The sequence below is a fragment of the Aotus nancymaae genome, unplaced genomic scaffold, assembly GCF_030222135.1.
Source record: "Aotus nancymaae isolate 86718 unplaced genomic scaffold, 86718_ANA_hifiasm-v0.15.2.pri h1tg000011l, whole genome shotgun sequence".
Taxonomy (NCBI): Eukaryota; Metazoa; Chordata; class Mammalia; order Primates; family Aotidae; genus Aotus; species Aotus nancymaae.
This window is the reverse complement of record NW_026988422.1, coordinates 65,563,872-65,588,624: the sequence shown is the minus strand read 5'-3', so window position 1 is coordinate 65,588,624 and position 24,753 is coordinate 65,563,872. Positions and strand designations below refer to the sequence as shown.

General features: G+C 37.9%; 1 pseudogene; it reads left to right on the top strand.

The window, feature by feature from the left end:
- The first annotated feature begins 23,548 nt into the window (after window positions 1-23,548).
- Window positions 23,549-23,707, top strand: LOC135274516 (U2 spliceosomal RNA; annotated as a pseudogene).
- The last annotated feature ends 1,046 nt before the right edge of the window (window positions 23,708-24,753 follow it).

Below are 24,753 nucleotides of genomic sequence, written 5' to 3'. Positions count from 1 at the left end.
ACTTCTGTATTCAACAGGATCTACATTCCCTGGTTTTTGACTTAAAGCAAGGAGGCATGCGAAGCTGAGGCAGTCAAAGTGGAGCGAAGGAAATGTGTGGTATAACAAGATAGAGAGAAGGACTAAGATGGTTCTCCCAGCAGAGTGCAGTGGCTCATGCCTGTAATCCCAGCACTTTGGGAGGCCAAAGCGAGCAGATCACCCTAGGTCAGGAGTTCAAGACCAGCCTGACCTACATGAAGAAACCCTGTCTCTACTAAAAATACAAAAATTAGTCTGGTGTGGTGGCGCATTCCTGTAATCCCAGCTACTTGGGAGACTGAGGCAGGAGAATCGCTTAAACCGGGTGGTGGAGGTTGCAGTGAGCCGAGATAGCACCATTGCACTCCAGCCTGGGCAACAAGAGTGAAACTCTGTCTCAAAAAAAAAGAAAGAAAGAAAGAAAAAAAGGATGGTTCTGTTATTTCCCCACTGACCAACACTTGTGGCAACAGATCCAGGAGTTCTCAGATACTCCAATAAGAAATAGAGACTAGAAATCCACTGAATTATGTCCATAGTTAGAACAAAGAAGATGTGCACAGTTCATGAAGATGGTCAATCTGTAGCAAATATTAGAACAAGTCATAAATCAAGTCGGAGCAGTTTCATTCCCAACAATGACCAGCACAGATCCAGAGACAACTGCACTCACCAAAGATGTCTCTCCCCTCCATGATTATGGGTTTTAGCTCTTCCCAAATGGGAACAAAGAGAAAGAAAAGGGCTGGTGTTATGGTCTGGTTCTGTATCACCACCCAAATCTCATCTGGAATTGTAATCCCCACATGTGGAGGGAGGGACCTGCAATCCCCACATGTGGAGGGAGGGACCTGCAATCCCTGCATGTGGAGGGAAGGAACCTGCAATCCCCACATGTGGAGGGAGGGACCTGCAATCCCCACATGTGGAGGGAGGGAGCTACAATCCCCACATGTGGAGGGAGGGACCTGCAATCCCTACATGTGGAGGGAGGTACCTGCAATCCCCACATGTGGAGGGAGGGACCTGCAATCCCCACATGTGGAGGGAGGGACCTGCAATCCCCACATGTGGAGGGAGGGACCTGCAATCCCCACATGTGGAGGGAGGGAGCTACAATCCCCACATGTGGAGGGAGGGACCTGCAATCCCTACATGTGGAGGGAGGTACCTGCAATCCCCACATGTGGAGGGAGGGACCTGCAATCCCCACATGTGGAGGGAAGGGGATGATTGGATCACGGGGCAGTTTCCACCATGCTGTTCTTGTGATCATGAGTTCTCATGAGATCTGATGCTTTATAAGCAGTCTGGCATTCCTCTGCTTGAACTTCTCTCTCTGATTGCCATGTAAAGAAGCTCCTTGCTGCCCCTTTGCCTTCCACCATGATTGTAAGTTTTCTGAGGCCTCCCCAGCCATGTGGGACATTGAGTCAATTAAACTTTTTTCTTTATAAATTACCCAGTCTTAGGATCACCTGAGGTCAGGAGTTAAGGACCACCCTGGCCAACATAGTGAAACCCTGACTCTACTAAAAATACAAAAATTAGTCGAATGTGGTGACACACACCTGTAATCCCAGCTACTCAGGAGGCTGAGGCAGGAGAATCACTTGAACCCGGGAGGCAGAGGTTGCCGTAAGCTAAGATCACACCACTGCACTCCAGCCTGGGTGACAGAGCGAAACTGTCTCTAAAAATAAAAAATAAATTACCCATTCTCAGGCAGTTCTTTATGGCAGTGTGAAAAATGGACTGATTCAGATGAATAAAAGGGAAGAAACAGAAGTCAGAAACGTTGAGTTTCCCCTCAAGTGTGACGATGCTTTAAACTAAAATTGTGGCTAAAATAATAGTGCCTAAATTTGACTGCAAATTCAACTAATTGGGACTGAATACACCAGAATGCCATAAAATAAGTTGTCTGCTCTAGACAGCTTGAGAGAACTTGAGAACAAAATGGTGTTTTAAGTATAGAAAACTAAAAATTTATGTTTCTGTGCCCCTGAGTGATCGTGTGTAAATGTATACCTGATACACTATGTTGATTTTTGCTAAATTGTCTTGTTCCCCCTAAAGCTGAAGGCAACATGTCAAAACACTTCTACCTATTACAATAAAGAGTACTTTAAGTGTAATCCCAGGATGTTATATAGAGAAGAGATCTTCAAAGTAATGTTAGATTTCTGAAGTTGTTATAAATGCAAGCTTCAGAGTCCCAAAGTCTGTGTGCAGATCATGGCTGTACTACGTGCCAGTCACATGCTGGATATTCCTGCTAGCCAGTAAGATCCTGGGATGCTTACTTCAATGCTGAGCCTGAGTCTCCTCCTTTATAAAACAGAAATAACATATACTTCACAAAGGTTGCTGTCAATTTAATAAAGATATATATGTAATACACTTACCACAGGACCTAGCATGTGATAAATACTCAAAAATAATGATAACTGGAACCAATCTAGCCCCACATTTTTCAGATAAGGAAGTACTGAGCCAAAAGTTTCAGTGGTTCATCAAAAAATAGTATCTGCTATTAAAAGAATTAATTATACTTTTTAGGTTTAAACAGGGTGTTCATTTTCAGAAAATAGGTCAGAGTCCTGTATCATAATTGTTTTATTTTCATTATCAGGACTATCTTTAGGGGCAGGAAATTCAATTTGTAACTATAACTGGCAAAGAGAGGCATTTACAGTACACATAATCCATGGATATGCTTCAAGCTTAAAACCAAGATAAAGATAAGGCTGTAACAGTATACTTGCAACAAAAGGATTTTTTTAAAGCACCTTATTGAAATTTTGAAAGTTTACTATTAGTTACCCTAAATATGACCAAGCTAACTTTCAAAGCGAAATTAGTCCTCAGCCCTTGGCAAGAACTCCAGCTTGTCACAGATGGAGCTATTACTATAGTAGTGGTATGCAGTGGTAATTGCAATAGCTGACATGTTACCAAGCACCTTCTATGAGACAACACTGTGGTAAGCATTTCACCCTTCATAAGGTCATTTTATTCTTAAAATAACTCTTGAAAGATGTCCTGCTATCACTTCCATTTTAACATGAGGAATCTCTCAGAGGTAGCCAACCTACATGTTGTTTAGAAGCCAGGATTTCAACCAGAATCTGACTTAAAGCTGGTCTTGATTTCCTTTTTGCTCAAATCCTGAGCAATTTCCTCTGTACTTCCAAAGTGCAGACAATGGTAACAGTACCCTTTCTATTTCCATCAAGGTCTTGGTTTATCAAAAGCAGTGTCCTCTTCTTCGAGCTATCATATATTCCATTTTTAATTAATATTCATTGTTGGATAAACAAAGGTGAGCTACAACTACCTCACAGCCGTAAAAACCCAACTACCTTTGTCCACGGTGATTATGAAGTAATCATTAAGTCCATCCTTCCTGAAAAGTAGCGTGGCTACAGTACATAGGCTGGAAATGACAATAGAAACTGGAACCCAAGTAGTCACTTCCCCTTCAAAGGCCTCATGTTTGATCACTATTTCTTTTTTTTTTTTTTTTTTTTTTTTTTGAGACGGAGTTTCGCTGTCGTTACCCAGGCTGGAGTGCAATGGCGCGATCTCGGCTCACCGCAACCTCCGCCTCCTGGGTTCAGGCAATTCTCCAGCCTCAGCCTCCCGAGTAGCTGGGATTACAGGCACGCGCCACCATGCCCAGCTAATTTTTTGTATTTTTAGTAGAGACGGGGTTTCACCATGTTGACCAGGATGGTCTCGATCTCTTGACCTCGTGATCCACCCGCCTCGGCCTGATCACTATTTCTTAACTGTATTACTAGCTATGGCCTCAGTGGGGCAGCAGTGGTAATAAAAGAAACTCAGATCTCTGACAGCCTATCCTAACTTCAGAATTAGGCAATCTTTGGCAAAATCAATTTCTTTGAATCTCTGTTTCTTCATCTGCAAAACAGATCTTAAAGCACCTTCTCACCTGAGTGTTATGAAGCTGCAGTTTGGTAATGTTTGTGAAATGCTATGGCATCAAAAGGATGGATTGCCCCAAAACACTGGAGAAGATACCAAACCTGTGAAGATCGGTTGCCAGACTGACATTGGTAAGGGAATGATGTTATTTCCTGGTGCAGGAATTAGTTCCAAAATAAATGGCAAAATTAAAATAAGAGACTCTCGTCTCTACATTATTGTGTACTTTACCTAGTTTTGGAGGTGTTCCTAAACACCATTTTCCTTGTTTTCAGATCCTAGACAGTTTTCCATGGATCAAGTGCAAATAATGATAGTAGCTTTTTTTATTCCTTCAGAAACTTTGTTTTTCATTTTTTGCTTCTTCCTCATGGTATCATTCTTCTCCTTCTTTTCCATCAGTGCTCACTGATGGATGATGAACTTTTGGCAAGGATGAACTAAAGCCACTTCTTAGTAATAAAAATCAGACCACTTTTCTCCACAGTGAATTCTCTCATCCTTCAGGACATTTCCATCTCAGCATCTTCCAAGTGCCTTACCTTCTTAGGATGAATATCAGTAACTCTAGGCTTGAAGCTGAATGGAAAGAAACTAACAGAATCACAGACACTTAAAACTGGAGTCATCTTAGCTATCACCAGTCTCCCCTCTTTTAATCCACATTCAGTTAACAGTGAATTTTTAGTATATAACTAAGCTAGCAGTTAATTGCATTGATGCCTTTAACTTTATGTAATCCTCACAACAATCCCATAGTCTACTTTTATCCTCATTTTAGGGAAAAATGAAACAAAGACTAGGAGAGGTTATTTGCTTGTCAAATAATTGGGCAGTAGCAATACTGTGCCTATACACAAGGTCCCTCTCTTCCAGGTGAGGAAACCAATTTGTTTTAAGTTCAGACCAATAACTATGCATTATCCATAGTATCCAAAGCATATTGCCCAGATGAATTGGCAGCAACAGACTGAAAATCAAATAAATACTAATATAAAATGCTAAATGCCAAAGGTAACAGCCTTCAAAATAAAATTTCAATTAAATAACAAAATAAAACCCTCTTTTGTTGTATATGGTTTACATTATGCTCTTGCTTCATTTATAACAGTGAAGACTGGTAAAAAATGTTCTTCCTCAGATATTCCTAAAAGAGAATTCACCCAAAGCTGCATTTTGCTTGTTTCACTGGTAGGAAAGATGAGATAGAGAAAAGAGACTGATAAATTATTTATGAACAAGACTGCTTCACTGATCAGATTTGGTGATGAAAACTTCTTTGAAAGCCCATGAGGAACATTCTTAACGGAAATTATTTGCACTTCTCTTGGGTTGTCACTTTTTTTTCCCCTGCTATTAGTTTGATTTTGGCTTCGCAGTCACCGCTGTGCAGAAATGTAACAGCAAACACAATGAAAAGCCTTTCCACATGATTATTTTCGAAAGTAATAAGACATGTGTGACCTGGAAAATCAGCCCCTTCCAACGTGTCAGGTAAGGAGGTAGACGATTATATTTTTAAAAGCTGCCTTTATCTCTGCATTGTGCATGAACGCAGACACAAAATTTTAGGGGCCAAGGGTGGACTTTTGCTGCCATCTACTGGTGTGTGATGGAAGAGCAACATATGCTTCTGAGCTTTCTCAAATGAGGATGAGAGAACTGAAAGTTGGGAGATTCTTTTGATTAGATAGAAAGTCTTTGTAGAGAGGAATTTCTACAGCCAGTCATGAGACCACATGTACCTTCTGCTAGAGAATTTTTAATAGCAACCCTCACCTATAATCTAATGATTTTACCGATGAGAAAAGAAGCCACTTTCCCCTGATTTCTTCAACCACAGTTAAGTCTGAGTATGTCTGTATTCATATTCATTCTCTTTAAGCTTAAAACTGAGAAGGAATAGCACAACCATTTTGGTTACTCATATGAGCTTTTGTTGTCAGAACAAGCTCTGAACAATTATACGCTGCCTGGAAATTCAGGCAAGTTATTTCACCTCTTTAAATATTATTTTTCTTAATACAGAAAATGGGCAACACTTCGGTGTCATTGTTTATCCGTTTTTTCCAGGTACACTCACTGAGATGCTTGGCATGAGGATTAAATGTGCTAATACACATAAAGTTTCCTGCAAATACCTGACACACACAAGTTCCCAATAAAGGCCAATCATTGCCTCTAAACATCATCACCCCTAACTTCCCTTCATGTTACAGTGACTAATGATTTCAAATTTGTAATACTGAAGGAAGGAAGGTACCCAAAATGACCTCATTGGATCATAAGTTTCCCTGAGAAATTAGAAATCTATTTTCTGTGCCTCAAGGAAGCCTGTAACAAGAAGAAAGGATGGTGATGCCAAAAGAGAAAGACAAGTACGTCGATCAGAAGATTTCTGCATTGAGTCTATATGAATGGTAGAATATATCTGAATTCCAGTCCAGTTATCTCAATAGACTCAAAGATGGTGAAATGATTCTATAAGACTTAGAAGTTTCAAAGAATGAATGTACATGGAGAATATGAATTATTATACTCAGGTTATTTCCTTTTGGTTGCACATATTTGTTTTACGAGTAGCACTTTTGATTTGGCCAGATGTGCAGACCCAGGGAAAATTGGAAGTTATGTTCTCGGGAGGGAGAATGAGAAGGAAATAGAAGCAGAACCACTTTCTAATGAATTTCAACAGATGATATATATAAGCATGTGAGATTTTTAAAGCACTTACTTTATAATAGTTTATAATCATCGCTATTAAAAAGATTTAGGAAAATAATCCTGCCATACTCATAAGACTTCCTCCAACAGGTCCATTATATGCCTACACTACGCTGTAGTCTATTAAGTGTGCAATGGCAGTAAGTGTGAGAATAACAATTGTACATACCTTACTTTTAAAATGCTTTACGGCTAAAAAATGCAAACCTTCATCTGAGCTTTCAGTAAGTTATAATATTTTTGCTGGTGGAGAGTCCTGCCTCCACGTTGATGACTGCTAACTGATAGGGTAGTGGTTGCTGTGGTAAGTTCTTAAAATAAAACAACAGTTAACCGGGTGCAGTGGCTCACAGCTGTAATCCCAACACTTTGGGAGACTGAGGTGGGCAGATCACCTGAGGTCAGGAGTTCGAGACCAGCCTGACCAATATGGTGAAACCCCATCTCTACAAAAAATACAAAAATTAGCTGGGTGTGGTGGCACTTGCCTGTAAGCCCAGCTACTTGGGAGGCTGAGGCAGGACAATCACTTGAACTCAGGAGGCGGAGGTTACATGAGCAGAGGTGGCACCACTGCACTCCAGCCTAGGTGACAGAGTAAGACTGCGTCTCAAAAATAAAAAATAAAACAGTGAAGTTTGCTGCATTGACTCCTTTTCCCATGAACAATTTCTCTGTAACATGCAATATTGTTTGATAGCATTTTACCCATAGTAGAATGTCTTTCAAAACTGGAGTCTATCCTCTCAAACCCTGACATTGTTTTACCAACTAGGTTTATGTAATATTCTTAAGTTCTTTGCTGTAATTTCAACATCATTATGGCATCTTCACCAGGAGTAGTTTCCACCCCAAAAAACCATTTTTTTTGCTCATCCATAAGAACAACTCTTCCTCGATCCAAGTTTTATCATGAGATTATGACAACTCAATCCCATCTTCAGGCTCCACTCCCAGTTCTAATTCTCTTGCTATTTCCATCACATCTATGGTGACTTCTTCCACTGATGTCTTGAGCCCCTCAAGATCATTCATGAGGGTTGGAATTAAATTTTTCCAAATTCCTGTTGATGTTGATATTTTGACCTCTTTCTACAAATCACAAATTCTTAATGGCATCTAGAATGACAAATTTTCTCCAGAAGATTTTCAATGTATTTGGCTCAGATCCATTAGACAAATAACTACCTATGACAGCCATAGCCTTACAAAATGTATTTCTTAAAAATAAGACTTGGGAATTGAAATTGTTTCTTGATCCATGGGCTGCAGAATGGATGTTGTGTTCACAGATATTTAAAAAATGACATTTACAAGATGTGCATTCTCCTTGCACATCTTCATATAGCTGCTGGGTGACTAGGTGCACTGTCAAGGAGCAGTAATAGTTTGAAAGTAATCTTTTCTTCTGGACACAAGGTCTCAACAGCAGGGTAATATGTTCAGTAACCATGCTGTAAACAGATGTGGTATCATTTAGCTTCATTGTTCCTTTAGAATTTTTCTTTCTGCTGGTGACTCCTAAAGGTTTTTGCTTTTTTTCTCCCACAATTTTTATGGTGGAATTCATTTTTCAAAAAATGATATCACACTCATATCCTGATATATCAAAGAAAAAACGATACACTGAATTAGTGGAAGCAACAGTGGAGACCAGGAAACACCAAAATTTCCCAACTGTCTCCTACTGAAAGAACCAGGGGGATCGCTAGAAAAAAAGCAGTAAGAAAATCACTTATTTTGGCCATCTGTATTTTTCCAGCACGAGCTCTTCTTTGAATAGACTTTACCTGAGCAAATGGAACCATAAACACCAATGGAGAAAGAAGTAGAACCTCTTCTCATGCCCTCGCAGGCATCTCACATTGCCAGGAATTGGTTCTTAGGCCACAGGTAATGAAAAGACTCAATATAGACTGTATTTGCAAGCACAGAGGACAGTGAAATGCTCAGTTCGCCAACTCTAGTACTTTGTTGTTTGCTGTTCATTTAATTAATCCTCAAACTACTGGGGGACGGGGTGAGACATATGGAAAGTTATTGAACGTTGCAAAATGGCATAATGAAGTAAAACAACCCGATTCTGCATGTGTTGTGGTATTTGGGACACATTTTACAAGTCTTGGAGTTCCTTGGTCCTTTGGCGATAAAGCTCCAGCTATGTGGATGTAAGTTGAGTCTGACAGTCAACTAAAAATATATGTCCTAGAACAACAGGCTCAGTCCCTAGCCTACTGTTCTTCCTTATGCTGACTAGTCTTTTATGTTCAAAGGTTGAGAAAAGATGCTTCTGCTCACTCTGAAGCTGTTGTTGGTGATGCCAGTGGTGGTGCCCTCTAAAAAGTGTGGCTTTACACTTCAGCCAGCAGCACCAATTTTGCTTCTTGAATGTGTCTATCCAAAGAGATACTTTTTCTAAATAAAGTTACATCAGCATTTGGCCAAAATAATAATAATAATAATAATAATTTCAGCCCTTATAAAGTAGCTCCTTTTGAGTACACCAGCAAACAATTAAATGTGTTGGAATGTGTATTTTATCCTTATGTTTTTAGTGATTAAAAATTATTTCTCTTATCTCTGTAGAAGATCAGTCCAAAAGTTGCATATGCATTTTTATAATTTGTTCAAAATAAGAACTACATGGAAGTTTTATCGTTTAGAAGTTTTAGAATACATTCTCAGCTATCTTTCTGTTTTCAGTGGGTCATGATTTTTTTTTTTGAGATGGAGTTTTGCTCTTGTTGCTTAGGCTACAGTGCAATGGGGCGATCTTGACTCACTGCAACCTCCGCCTCCCAGGTTCAAGCAATTCTCCTGCCTCAGCTTCCTGAGCAGCTGGGATTACAAACATGCACCACCATGCCTGGCTGATTTTTATATTTTCAGTAGAGACAGGGTTTTTCCATGTTGGTCAGGATGGTCTTGAACTCTTGACATCAGGTGATCCACCCACCTTGGCCTCTATAATTTCCATGTTTTTTCAATTCTGTATGCTCTGTTATGCCACTCAATATTAGTGACTGCTTCACTAAAAGCCTTCTAAATATTCTCCCTTTGTAATATAATCTAAAATTTTGAAAATAATTTTAAAATACTATTCTGGTTAAAATGTATTGAACTTTTTAGAAAACAAAATTTTCTGTCATCTGCCAAAATGTTTTCCATCATACATAAATCTTCAAAAAAGTTTTTTCAGTGAAAACAAATCAACCCAATAGTTTTCTGTTTTCTGTCTAAAAAGGGAAGTAGAATATGAAATAATCTGAAAGCCTCTCACACAGTAGATGAAGTAGAAATATAAAAATTAGATGACTGGTTGGATAATTATAACCTTACAAATAATAAACCACAAAGATGTAGCCTAAAATTCCTTCATCATTGTCTCACATAGGTTCATATCAATAAACAAGCCTGGCAGGTAAATAGTTACTTTGATTTGCTTGTGACAATTTATTTATTTAACCTGCTCAGCATTCAAACCCCCTAACATGTCTGAAGAATTCCCCAGTTTATTAGTTTTGGGTAGACAGCAAAGACCTCCTTTAGAAAATGGCAATGCTCTCTGATTGCTTTTTTAGCATCGCTTCTTTACTTGGCATTGACTGAGGGACCTCCAGTAAGATTTATCCTGGTTTGACTTTGACCCAGTAGCTAGTGATGCAAGAGAGACAGAATGGTGAGCCCTCTCTTTGCTCATGGCAGCAGGCATTATGTTGGATACAAGGTTGAGTGTCTGGTCCAGAATTACTAGTGATACCAACTCTAGAATCTGGTGTTTGCTAGCGGGGACAGCAGTTTGCTCAGCAGATGTGTTCTGAGTGAGGCATGCTACTCTATTCTTCTGCTCTCCCAGTAATTCCACAAGCTTCACGATAAAATTAATTCATTTTGCTTAATCTACTAGACACAGCTTCTTTTGCTTGCAATGAAGAACTATGAATTAATTCCTCAAGACCTTTGAACCACAAGAGTTACCATTTACTTGTACACCAGTTAGGATTTTTCAAATTGACTTAGGTTTACCTGGCCAACACCAGGTATACTTATATATTAGAACTTAGCCCTCCTTTTTTACATATACAACATTATTTAGCACAATGGCATCTAGGAGTTGTGTGTATTAAGTCAAAATTGGTCAATCGATTGAATAACTGGTGAAAGACAAAAAGAGAGAAAATAATTATCTGTTCTCTCTTTGCTATCCCACATAAGACTTTTTTTTTTTTAACCTAATGACCTAAAATAGAGGGTAAGGAACTGCTTTAAAATAAAGTTAACTAAATCTACATCCTTGGTTCTGCCTCATCTCAAGCTTGTATAGGTAAAAAGCCAAGCTCAATGCCAATTACCCTGTTAGGTCTAATGCAAAAACAAATGTGAGGCAAAAGTGATTTCATTATTTTTATGCAATGCACTGAGCAGTTGGCTACGGCTACCCGTCCTCCTCAGGGTGTTTAGACTAAAAGTCCATGTTCAGAAAGAAACTAACATAGCAATGTATGTATTTCACAGTGCATTCATGGGGAATCTGTTCACATTAGAAACTCTACATGTCTTTGATTTTCATCACCAACATTATGTTCTCTGGAGCACTCACATTATGTCACCTGCAAGTCACTGGCAAGAAAAGTCCAAAATTAGGAGACAGTCAATGACCACAGCATGTGCTATCAAAAACAAACAAACTAGCAAGAAAACTCCGGTTTAATAGCACTACCACGTGCTATCAAAACAAACCGGCAAGGAAAGTCCAAAATCAGGAGATAGTCAATGACCACAGCATCTTGCAAAACAGAAAGTGGGAAGTCCCAGACTAAACAGTTTAATAAAATTAAACTTAGCAAAAGGATGATTTGAATTATTTGTTCAAATGAAATAATCCATCAAATACTGAGTTAAGAATCAAGGAGTGTGAAGGGGTCCAGTAGGGAGTGTTCAAAAAAAATTTGTTGAATAAAGAAAGTCATTTTCAAAGCATTCCATAAATAATAATGTTAAGGTGAGGGCTAAATATAGATGGACAATTTCCCTATCATTTCTTTGAAAGCCTATTAGCTGTCTTATCCCTTTCTACCTGCCATTTATACACTCTCTCTCCTCGTCTCATTCCCAAATATTTAGTAACACCTGACGCTGCAGTCCACATGCAAATCCAAAAGCGTTCATGATTATTATCCACTACTTTGAAACAAATTGTAACTTGTAGAGGGTAGACCATCCAGTGCTGCATTACAAAATAGCACTGCTCTGCCTTTCAAATAATGGTTTGCAAATATTTCTCCTGTGCTGTGGTGGAGGGATTTGGAGATGGGGGTTGTAAAGGCTCTGCTATGTGAACTAACTGGGTCACAGCAAAGAGAGCAAACTCCATCTCTTGTTGTCAGCAAAACAATGATAAATGTTGTATTTCATTTTCTAAAGCATCATCTTTCAAGAAAGCAGACAAACAAGTAAAAATTGGATATCTCAGCATATGTAATACTTTATTTCCACCTGCCACTGATACTTGCTGCTGACAAATTGGTATAAATATTTGAGATGCTAAAAAAAATTGAAGTCATTGTGCTGAAACCAGTGAATACATTCTTGAAGAGATGAAATGGAGTTGGTCTTAATAAGGGAAAGACACTATTCACGTAGAGATAGGGGTTTCTACATCTCTCTATGGTTCTAAACTTCCTTAGGGGAGGAGGACCCTCTTCCTGGGGCAAAATTCTACCACATTACTGATTTGGACACCTCTTTCAGTTAAATGTCTCAAAGACAGATTTCAGTTTTACTGAGTCTCACCATACAAAATATTACATTAAATATTTATGAAGGAATAACATCTTTATTACTTTTTAATTAATTCTTTAAGAATACCTTTGGTGTTTTATAATTGGTTAACAGTAATAAAAAGCCCCAGAAGAGAAAGAGCAAAAATGAAGGATATTATAGACAGGCAGTGATAGGAATACAGGTTCCTTTCAGCTTCCTTGTTTTTTTTTTTTTTTTAAGCCAAGGTTCTGGATTTATGCTTTGGTTCCCTGAGGAAGCTCTTATTTGCAGAATTATAGTACTACTATCTGGGAAGAAGTGCTTGGTAAATAAAAGGGACTTTCTGGTCAGAAAGACCTGAGTTCCAGTCCTGACCCGGATAAAGTAACCACTCTGTGCCTCAGTTGTCTTCTCTGACAAATGAGGGAAAATTCTAACAATTTAAATATTTGGTTTTAAAAAGAAATGATAAAACATTAAAAAGCACAATGCCAGGTATGTAGTAAGCAATCAATTAATATTAGCCACTACTAGTATTAGTATTTTTCTTTCTCCAAAACTGATGCCAGACTGTCTCACAGTCTGTGGTTATTTTGCTGCTGATTTGAGATCTGAGTCGGCCAGGCTAGATGGCTCACACCTGCAATCCCAGCACTTTGGGACAGAGGTAGGTGAATCATCTGAGGTCAGGAGTTCGAGACCAGCCTGGCCAAAATGGCAAAACCCCATCTCTACCAAAAATACAAATATTAGCTGGGCATGGTGGTGGGCCCCTGTAATCCCAGCTACTCAGGAGGCTGAGGCAGGAGAATCACTTGAACCCAGGAGGCAGAGGTTGCAGTGAGCCGAGATCGTGCCACTGCACTCCAGCCTGGATGAAAGAGCGAAACTCCGTCTCAAAAACAAAAACAAAAACAAAACAAAACAAACAAACAAAAAAAGATCTGAGTCATCTAAGATTTGACTATAATTCAGCTCTATTTCCTAAATTAACCATCTTATGTATTAACATCTTCTGATTTGTGTGTTAAGGTTTATTTTTCACAATTACCTTTTCTCTCCCTTCTTAAAACATCATTGCCACCCACATAGTTTTTCAAATTACAGCTTTCATAGCCTTAACTAACACAACTGCCCAAATGGCCATCTTTTTCTCTTCTTCTTTAATTACAGTACATATTTTTTTTAAATCCTTGGGAGGGCAATTTTGTTCTTCTATCATTTATGAAAGTCCATCTCAGAACAAAAGGGGGAAAAATAGACTGATACTGTTTTGTGTCAATAGGAAAATGTACCCACTCTTTTCTTTACCCTCAGTTACTTCTGCAGTTACCCTCAGTCAGGGCTGTGTGAATGCTGAAATGTACTAATTTCAAAAGTCATGCTGGCCTTTGGATTAAATGAAGGTAAACTAGATATGCCTCCAACCCACCCATTCTCTAGCCCCATGAACCCTGAGGACCACCAGGTACTCTACAATTTGCACTGTAGGATATGAGATGCTGAAAAACTTGGAAATGAATGCAACTCATTCTGCTCTAACCATATGGGTTCCTGCCAAGTTCATCCAGGGAAGTGGAGCATAAGAGAAAGGGGGAAATGGCAAGGCGAGGCGAAACTTCCTTCATGTCAGAAATGTAAGTTTATAATTAGTCACAGAGAACAGACACAGTGAGCACAAAAAAAGTATTACTATTTGTTTTTACTTTGTCTTTTATATCATGCTTTCTCTTCTCTGCTTCAATCCAACTTTCTTTTAAGAAAATAAAATCTTAATGCTGAAATTTACCAAGAAAATGTATTTCACTTCAAATGAAAACCAGCGAGACTGCTGGTTCTTTCATCAATTGTGTAGATATCCCACTGAGTAACAAGTTTAGTGGATGACACAGGAATGTTTTAGCAGATAGATTATCCTAAAACATTACCATCATCTCGTGCACATTAACATAACTTTCTCAAGCTGTGGAATTTATGACAAGCTGGAAAGTTTGCTGACTCCATGTTTTCTGAAGATGGTCTTCAAGGAAGACTCTACATACCGTTAGCTCTTTCCTTTTATGTAGTGGTTATGTTTTATCATTTAGAAGCTATTTTCTATTGCAAAACAATAAAATAAAGCAAAGCTGCTTTCTCAGTCTCCTAAACTGGGAGGGACCATCGGCTTTGATGATATCAACCAGCATGAATGTCAAAATCTCTTTCCAAATTCTGCTACCTATAAATTACTGAAGGTTCAAATCTGCCTGGAATTGGGAAATTTTAAGTGTTTCAGTTATAAAAACCAAATATTTTTATAAAACTTTTACTGAACACTTTAGCATATTGTCTGGGACTGGGTGATTATGTTAAAGCAATTGTTTCATTTAATGGGCCTACGATCCACTGACAAAGGTACTATTATTTCCCCTATTTTTTCAGTTGAGGCATGAATCTTGGGAGACATGTCCCAGTGGTAAGCAGTATGTCCAAAATAAATGGAGAAAAGTAATCAAGTCTGATTGGAGACTGGATTTGCTTCACCACTAAGTTTGGCTTGTTGTCAGTTAATACAGCATATCAACAAAAAGCATCTACAAATATTTCTAAGGCACAGACACTAAAAAGATAATTAATGCGAAAGAAAAGGAATACTAGGGATGTGATGAGATAAAATAAAACAAGGATGGAGTCTGTCTACATCTACTGCCCCCCTGCCTTCCTGTGTGAAAAAATAACCATGCTGAGATCAGAAAAAAAGGACTCTTTGTTTCCAAATGCAGAAGACAAAGCATCAAGCATCTGAGGCTGAGTACTGGAGCTGCCACTCTTCCTGTTTCCCGGCTTGAGGGTCCAATTAATTTTTTTTTTAAGTTGGAGTTTGTGTTTATTTGTTACCAATAGCTATGTTCTTCACTTTGATTCTCTAGGCATAAAAACAGTTGGGCTTGTAGGAGGCAAGAGGCAAAGAGAGCAGTGGCTGCTATCTGCTCAGATCATAGAGGGCAGCCTGTCAGCCGAGAGCTTAATAAAACCATTCCTTCCCAAGAATGCTTATCAACTGCAGGGGTTGAAGTCCACCCTGAACCTTGTGCAGATTCAGCATGGCCAGAGCTCAGTGGAGTCTGACTGGACATTTACATACCTCCCTCTCTGACAGTATCGGTGTCACAACTGCCAGTGCTTTCCGCCAGACACCAAACGCCCCTGTGATGAAAAGCAAATAATTCCACTAAACAACTGGAGCATCTAAGTGCTAAATGAACATCCAAATGAATCAACCCTTGTATCATTTGATTAATTGTAAAGTGCTAATGGAACATAAGGTGGTATTAAAATACAGATGGCTTTCAGGTATTATATTGCAACATCTCAACAACTCAGGAAGGTTTGTTATGTTGACAGTTTTCAGATAACAGCATGGTACTCCAAATATTTTCTCAAAGGTTTCAGCACCATGAAGTAGTATTGTCTGGACTGAAATGTGGATTTTTTCACTGTCATTTCAGCAACTTTTCCACTGTATTATAGCTATTGCATTTTGATTTTTTTTGTTGTTGTTGTAACATGGGTATCTTCAAACACAGTGATGCTGGAGGGAGTTTTATCACTAACATTAAACCAATCTCATGGCTATATCTTCTGGTGTTGGTTTGTTAATTAAATAAGAACAAATTTAGGTCTTCAAGGTTCTGTGCCAGTCTGCTATTTTTTAATTGTCCCATGCGTGCTTATAAATGCCAATACATTGTACCCACAGTCACTTTTTTAATGTCATTTTTTTAATACCACCAAGTCAAGAATTTCCTATATCTGCCTGGAAGAAATTAGTTCAATTTCCCTATTTTTGCAAAATCTGAAGAAACCCTAATGAAATGTAATATCCCATAGTGAAAGAATATATTCTATTTCCTGGAAAGCTACTACCTGATTTTCTTTAGCCATAGTCTGGTGTCTTTGAATCTGTTGGTTTATGGACCTGTGCTAATCTCATTGTATTAAAAACTGGCTAGAGTTCATGTACTTTATTAAAGGCAAGCCCTTCTTGTCTACCTTTTCTGTCCAGGTGAGAACTGACACTTTTGAAACTGAAATAACCCAAATATCTGAGCCAGAACAGTCTTTCTTTCCAAATTACTCACATGTGTCCCAAACTGTTGGTGAGCTGGAGCTGAGTGGCTCTTGGATTTCCTTGTGTAGTTAGTCCCTCCACTCCAAGCAACTGACTTACAGGCAATGTGGTGTGAAGCTTGCTTTTCCAATTGGAGCTGTCTTTTCAATTCTAACCATAGTCAATGCTGATTAAATGTCATCACCTATAGATTGATTTTTGATCCTAAAATGCCATAAAGCATTCATCTCAGAATTGTTCCAAGGAGGTGACCATCAGCATCTCAAAAACCACTACCAGCAGCATGTTTCGTCAATCAAATATGCAGTACTTTCTTTAAAAATCTGAAACAAATCCAATTTCTCTCAGACTCGAAGTCAAGTCCAGATGCATGGAAAATGTTAGTGATTTTTCCCCATAACTGGCTGTGTTTCACGCATTTTTGTAAAGATTTAGTATACAGGTAAATAATATATTTAATGGTTTTATTCGGTAGCCTCCAAAAAGCCAGTTTAAAAAAAGAGGCTATGGCTGACTTTTCTTTTTCATTCATAGATTTGTTTAACTTTACCAAGTAATCTTAGGGTATAATTTGGTGGGAACAACAACAAAAAAAGAGTTCAAATGACCACAAGCATTCAGCATTCATAAAATTCAGTCAACAGCTTTGAAAAATGCAATTTAAGCTGACTGAGAAACTGTAATCTGGACTAAGGAGTGACCTTATCTAGAACAAAAGCTATGAATCAAACTGCAAACCTACAAACCTGAATAAAATCTCAGCCTGCAAAGAGAGCTTACAGCTGAAAAGGAAAGTTTACTCTTCACATATTCATTATGAAGAAAAGAGTGCTCTAATATTGATACTTAAAATTTATACTAACAACGTTAAAATACATACAAAGAAGAAGAAAGCAATTTTCAGTGTGATATCAAATTTATGATATTCTTAATAAAAAGGGATTGGGATGATTTTTGTTCAGTTAATTAGAAAATTTGTTTTTAAAAAAGTCATAAAAATTTAGGCACACACACATTAAGCTCTTTTTCTTCTTTTTCCTTTTTTTTTTTACCTTAAACAACAAACTAAGCTTTTTTTTTTCTGAAATGGAGTCTTGCTCTGTCACTGAGGCTGGAGTGCAGTGGTGGGATCTTGGGCTCACTGCAACCTCCGCCTCCTGAGTTCACGCAATTCTCCTGCCTCAGCCTCTAATGTAGCAGAGACTAAAGGCACCTGCCACCATGCCTGGCTGGTTTTTCAATTTTTAGTAGAGACTCAAAATGGGGTTTCACCAGGGTGGCCAGGCTGGTCTCTAACTCCTGATCTCAAATGATCCACCTGCCTCAGCCTCCCAAAGTGCTGGGATTATAGATGTGAGCCGTGGCACTCAGGCTTAGCAATCTTTTGTTGAAGGTCAAGCCCTCTTCTTTGAAAACATATCCAATAATTGAAGTTTTAGCTTACTTTTCTTGCATAACAACACATGTATTGTATCATCCAAGACTCTCAGTTCTAATTGTTTCAAAGAAAAGAGAGAATTTAGGCAGTTACAAAGCAATCTCAATGCAAGATGCTTCTAGATATTTTTTTCCAGTCTTTTAAAAACTCTCACCAACATCTAATTTGATTTCATTATGTTGACAATTTGCCTTTATCAAGTGTTTAAAAAGCATTCAACTTAGTTTTATAGAGACAAGTTTGTTCTCTAACATATGATTCATTGGCTTACGTAACATTAGGTAAATTATACAATTAGAATAATGGGCACAACTGATACACAGCTTTGGGAACAAAGACAACTGACTCTTGGTAAATATAAAATTCAAGTAGGGGGTTTAACTTTTATGAAAGTTCAGCATCCTGGAGGCATCAATCATACGTCTATATCTGTTAGCTATTACCATAATAATGCAAAAAACGCATGACCGTAGTGTCTCATAACAACAAATATTTACATTTCTCATTTACAGGTTTCTGGATCCTGTTTCAGCTAGCTGGGTTCCAGACTGCAGGTTAGAATAGGCATGCTTTCTATATCTCACTCTAGATCCCAGAATGAAAGGATAATGGCTAGCTGGGACCTGTTCTTTCATGAAGACAGAAGGGTAAGAGAGCCAAGCTAAACCATAAAAATCCATGTCAAGTCTCCTCTTACGTCAGATCTACTAGCATTCCATTGGCCAAAGTAAGTCGTATGGCCAAGTCCAAAGTCACAGAGAAGGAAAGTACACTCAATCTATCATTGGGCCATGTCAAGAGAATGGCTCCAGAATTCTACAACAGGTGAAGAATTGGGGCTAATATCTCTATCTACTCCAATGTTTTACAGAGTGAAAAAGCAGAGTGTTTAATCCAGGGAATCTGTTACCTGGAAGTCAAGAGAGATTTGATTAGACTTAGGGTCAAATGAAATAATGAATACAATGAACTCTCACTTATTTATTGGTCATTTCATTCACTAACCCATACAATCCTCAAAAGTATATTGTGTCTCTTTTATGTATCTAATATTCTGGAGATATGAAAAAATAATTTAAACGTTTCCTTTGCCCTTGGCTGCCTAATGGATTATCTATGTTGAGAGATAAAAAAGAATGATTCAGACTAAACAGTAAAACAGGAAGAAAATGTGGTTCTTTGACTTTGAATGCCACTAGGAAGACAATACATTTAACTTCATAATATGCTTCTACATGAACCAATGATAAAATCAGCTAACATGCTTTGATTATTGTTAACAGCAAATTATTACAAACTGCCTTTTACCTCCATCTCTTCAGATTGTCACACTAGGTATATTAAGTGTGTGAGAGAGAAGAAAGGCAACATATTCCCTGAGACTAGGACACCCTGAAGTGCTCTTCAGAAGAAGTTACCTGGACAACACCAAATCAATAAACAGGTGTGCATTTAACAAAAGAGAGAAGTTTTGATAATGAGAAACAGAACAATTACTATTAAAGATACTTATATTTTTCTTGCAAACAAATGTTAAGTACACTTATAGAGGTTACATACAGCAGAGGAAAGAATACTGTATCATCAAGGATTCTCCTATTTCAATTCCTTAAAGTGGACTAAGAACTTAAACCCTCAGGAAAGAGACTGAAATTGTAGTGCTTACTCCATCGCTAGTGACGTCACCTTTGGCAAAGCACCTAGCATTTGTAAGTGTTGTCTTTCCTACAAACTTTCCCTCCCAAGGCTCTTCTCCTCCCAAGGCTGGGATAAATGGGGCCCTTTGATTCCTTTACATCTTAATCCTATTTCTATTACCTGATCTATTAAATTGCTTTATAATAACTATGTATATATTTCTCTCTTGAATCATCAAGTTTCTTGAGATCAGAGCCAATGTCTTATGCCTGTTTGTAAAATAAAGCTAGGAAAGAAAATAAGACTTATTGATGATTGGTTTAAAATACTCACAACTCTACTATAGGCGTCTCTGAAATTGTGTGAAAATCTTTTAAATTCATTTTGGCTGAGGAAATCCCGATATTTTTCCAAGAACAAATCTTAATCTCTGCCCCATAAAGTATAATAATTTCTATTATAAGATCCAAGCCCAAATGCAATAGAGTACATTAAAACTTTATTCTTCAACATTACATTTAAGCTCTACCCTGGATATGACTTTGAAAATAAAACGCAGGCCTTCAATCTGTCATCTTTTGCTTGTAGACAATAAAAATGCACAAAGATGAAAATCTTGATATTTCATGGACTCACAATGATGCTGTACTAACACAACAGCCTTTTGAGCAAGCCTTTGGTGTGACCCAGAGAAAATGCTGCTTGAATATTAACTTTAGAAGGGAATTGAGGTGTCATTTGATATTGTTTATTTTATAATTTAAAAAATTAAGTTCCTAAGAGATGAAATGATTTGCATAAGAGTACCATAAGTCTTATAAACGACGAGCCTGGGACTTACAAGTCTAATGTGTATTTCTTTTTTTAATGAGGATAAGGGAGACTTACTCAATATCTTGCTTCTTTGCATGACACACATATCACTTTATTGTATTTACCACCACGAAAACTTTTCACAAACATTCATCACTCCAGAACTCTCTAATTTATGAAGAGTTGTGCAATGATGGACAAGCCATTTAACCTCTCTGGTTTCGATTCTAATAAGGAGCATGGCCTATATGACTTTAAGATCCCTTCTGCATACACTCTGGGCAACAGAGGGATTAGAGTGGGATTTTGGAATACTTGATAAAGAAATGACATTGAAATACACATATATATATAGAGAGAGAGAGAGAGAATGTGTATCTATATCTTCCATATATATATATATGGATGAATCCAAGAGTTTAGACATTTCTGGAGAGACTTTTTTTTCCCTACAACAGTAGGTTTTCATTGTGATGTCAGAGTCTTGGGAATATGACATTCTTATTGTACTCAAACACAATTGGGATCTGTCATTGAAGTATTGCAAAGGGGCTACCAAAGCTGAAAGGTTTTGTAAATATTTAAATTACACCAGGGAATTGAGCATCAAAGAGAGAGAGAAAAGAGAAACAAATTACATATGTGTACATATATATATGCATATATGTGTGTGTATACACCACACATACTAATCTTGGGTAAAATATTAGCCACAGATAAATTAAAAAGCTACAAAACAATACTTAAAGACATCTAAATGTTTCTGAAGGCATTCATATCTTTCGTGTTGCTAAGTCATTTCCCAAACTCTCATATTGACCTTGATTTATTTTCATTATAATACTCATTTGGGGTGAATTTGTAGTGAAGTAGACAACATTATATAACTAGTATGAGTGTAATGTTGTGGGTTTGTTCTGGTAACAGAATGAAAGCTTTACAAATGAGTGCCTTTGATCTAGCATTAGGAAATTCATTCCAAAAACAAAAGGTTCATATAAAATAATATTGTACAAAACTGAAAATACTCCTTAATATCCAAAACTTGTGGCAATAATTTAGTGTTAGAGTCACAACTACCACCTGCCTCCTGAGGCCCCACAGTGGTCTCTCCCTTACCCAACACTACATCCTACCATCTAGACCAAAACAAATACTAGGAGTCAAAAGGCCTTTTGTAATTATCTTCTCCTAACTCATCTGATAAATAGGAAACTGATGGCAAACTGGTGGTGGTGAAGTGAATCACTCCCACCTACAACTATTTACAGTCACTGTAAGTTTTCCTTATATAACAAACACAGGAGTGATGATTCTTCCTTGTCTAGCCCAATACTAATCAGATTTCACCCTTTTTCTATCACAGCTTTATTACTCCACAAAATAGCTAGTTTCTACTGGCAACATTTCTCTTATTAGGTCAGTTCCCAGGAGGAAGATTAGCATCACCCATGTGTTCCAAAAGTTAACCTACTTTTTTGGTTGCTGATGGATCTGAAGGCAGGATCATATTGCACTAGCTCACTCAGACTGTTTTCCACAGGCCCTGTAATGCCTAGTAAACCTGGGTTCAATCTGTGGTTTGTTAAAAAACAAAATGCCTGGACTTCTCATAAAACAAAGTGGAAAGAATTTCTTACCTGTCTTCTCCTCTGTCTTCTCTTGGTACCAGACTAAGCATACCTTTGAGTAGATGACATAAAATGACTACCTCATGAAAATCTATTTCACACTTCAACTCCTAAGCAACCATATTTTCTAGGACATGTTCCCATAGACAGTTAAAGTTAATATTTTATATGGCACCCAGAGTATTTTGCAAAGCCCAGTAATCATTTCAGGTAATGGGAAAGTAATGGCTGAAGCTCCAGAACTAAGCCACTAAAAGCCATCTTTTGAGGCTACCATGTGCAAATGAGTTGGCTGGGTTCTAATAATTTTAAGGCAGAGTAATTTAGATTATTTAAATCTTTGTAACTGCATTAGTATTTAAACTGCATTTGTATGTCTGAAGACCAGAGGTCCTTTTACAAATCTCTTGGAAACCCACTGCTAATTTATTAGGAAGTCATGACTTTAGTGACCTTAAGAACTCATAATACCTAATTTTGAGAACACATCCGAGGTTCACCAGAAGCCTGAAACAAGCTGCAGTTGGCTATGCTCACTTTGAAAGGCATAAAGAACCTGTCTTCCCTTGAAGCAACTGCTTCCACTTCTTAAAAAGATCAATGTCCGAGTCCACTCATCTATCTGAGGGCTTTCTGCCTAAATCTGATCTTCTTCCATCTGCTTTGAAAGTGGGTTAAGCCCTCTGGGTCATTAAAATCTGCAGCATAAACTGAGAACAACTTGATACAAGCCCATCACCAAAAAGTCCCTGTTTGGTTCCCCCAAAGCACCACTGTCCATATGGAGAGATATCTTATAACCCTTCATGGCTTGTTACTTCTTTCCAGTATTAAAGTATATAAGCATCTAAAAGGGATGATTTCTTGGCTGCAATAGCTCATTTGAAATGCACTCCATAATTAACAACTTTGAAAGCAAAGAGGTAAATTTTATCACATGTATTATTAAAGCAGAGTGAAGTCCCCAAGGACCAAATTAGATGCTTAATTTAAAATGTCCACGGTAAAAGAAACAAGTAGATAGGGATTTGTGCTCTCAGCAATCCCAAATTAGCATGCTGATTGAAGCGCCTGTTCAAGCCATGTGGAAAGACACAGACCTTGGGACTGCCCTGGTGAATGAGGACTCATATTTCCCAACTTGAATGCGGGTCAGCTAGAATGTAACTTTAATGAGGTCATCTGAGATAAGGGAGTGAGATGAGATACCCAATGGGCAGGTAATCATGGTATAATGAAAAAAGTAATGAGTGGAAATTCATAAACCTGGATTCATTCATTCTTTAACAATTCCATTTATTTCCAAGTATTGTGCTACATGATAGGTGGTAGTTTTTTTCTGTTTTGTCCTCTGCCACTCCTGAACTTGGCCGAGACTCCTGCTCCCTCCACACCTCCATTTCCACTTGTATAAATTCTCAGGGTGGAAAGAAGTAATTATTAAAGAAACTCACACACATCGCTTCTCGGCCTTTTGGCTAAGATCAAGTGAAGAAACTCACACAATTTTAAGAAAAGAATGCAAGTTAAAATTTTAATTTTGTTTGGGTATACAGTATATTTTCCTTTAACTACATTCAAGTGGAGTTTGTCAAGACTTTTTAAACTGTAATCCCTTGGAAAACTTTTAAAATTGCTCGCAATTGTCTCCAAGTACTGCTACACAGCCATGGATAGAAAGCCAAACTGCATCAAGACAGACAGGACCATCACTTTGGCAGGGGAATAATCCTACAATTCTGATGCCTAAGAAAGACGAGGACGACAAAACACCTTCTTAACTTGTTGGTGACTGTGGCAAGCAAGAGAGAATTTAATGAGCTTGGCAAAATAGCTCAGTGGCACTCTGCCTAGTCTCAGCTATGTGCATCCCACATCCAGGGAAGGTCCTTTGTTGAAATAGACCTGATTCTCTTGAATTACTTTTGCCCTTTCTGTTTTTCTCCTAAGGCAGTATGTTTGGTTGACAGAAAAATTCTTTCCTATGAATTCACCTACCAAGCTTACACATAATACAAAATTCAATTAAATTTTTTAAAGCTATAAGAAAATACACTAACGTAGTAATCCCACAGACTCTACCTTAATGATCATGCCTACTGTGGCCAAGTTAAAACTGTTGTAGGAATCATAATTTGGAATTTCCTGCTCCATTTAAAGTCTCCAGGGTCAAATTGTCATAAAGATCTTTCTTATATTGAAATTCCATCTTTCCAGAAGGTAAAGAACAACCTACCTTTATATCCAAATAAATCAAATCCAAGAGAAGAATTAGAAGGTGACCTTGGATATGTCATTTCACCCTTCTGAAGCTCATCAATGAAATGAAGGTTGTTGGATCTCTTAGTCCCTTGCCAAGACTAACATCATATGATTCTGCTGTACAGGTGCTACCCAGTAATTGAAAGTTATATAAATCACACAGGAGTAAGAAAGAACCCTAGACCACTAAGAAAGGCAGTTAGAAGCACAAAGCTCAGATCCCCTTCAAAACGTCAGCCAACAGGCTTTTTTTCCTTGGCTTACTGCCTTTTCAGCTGTCAACACCTTATACTGCCTCTTCCACAGGATTTTTTAAATGAATACAATAAAAATGCTTTAAAATGATCTAAACTCTAAAGGATGAATTTAAGCTAAGAAGGTTAAATACTGCTGGTGAATAA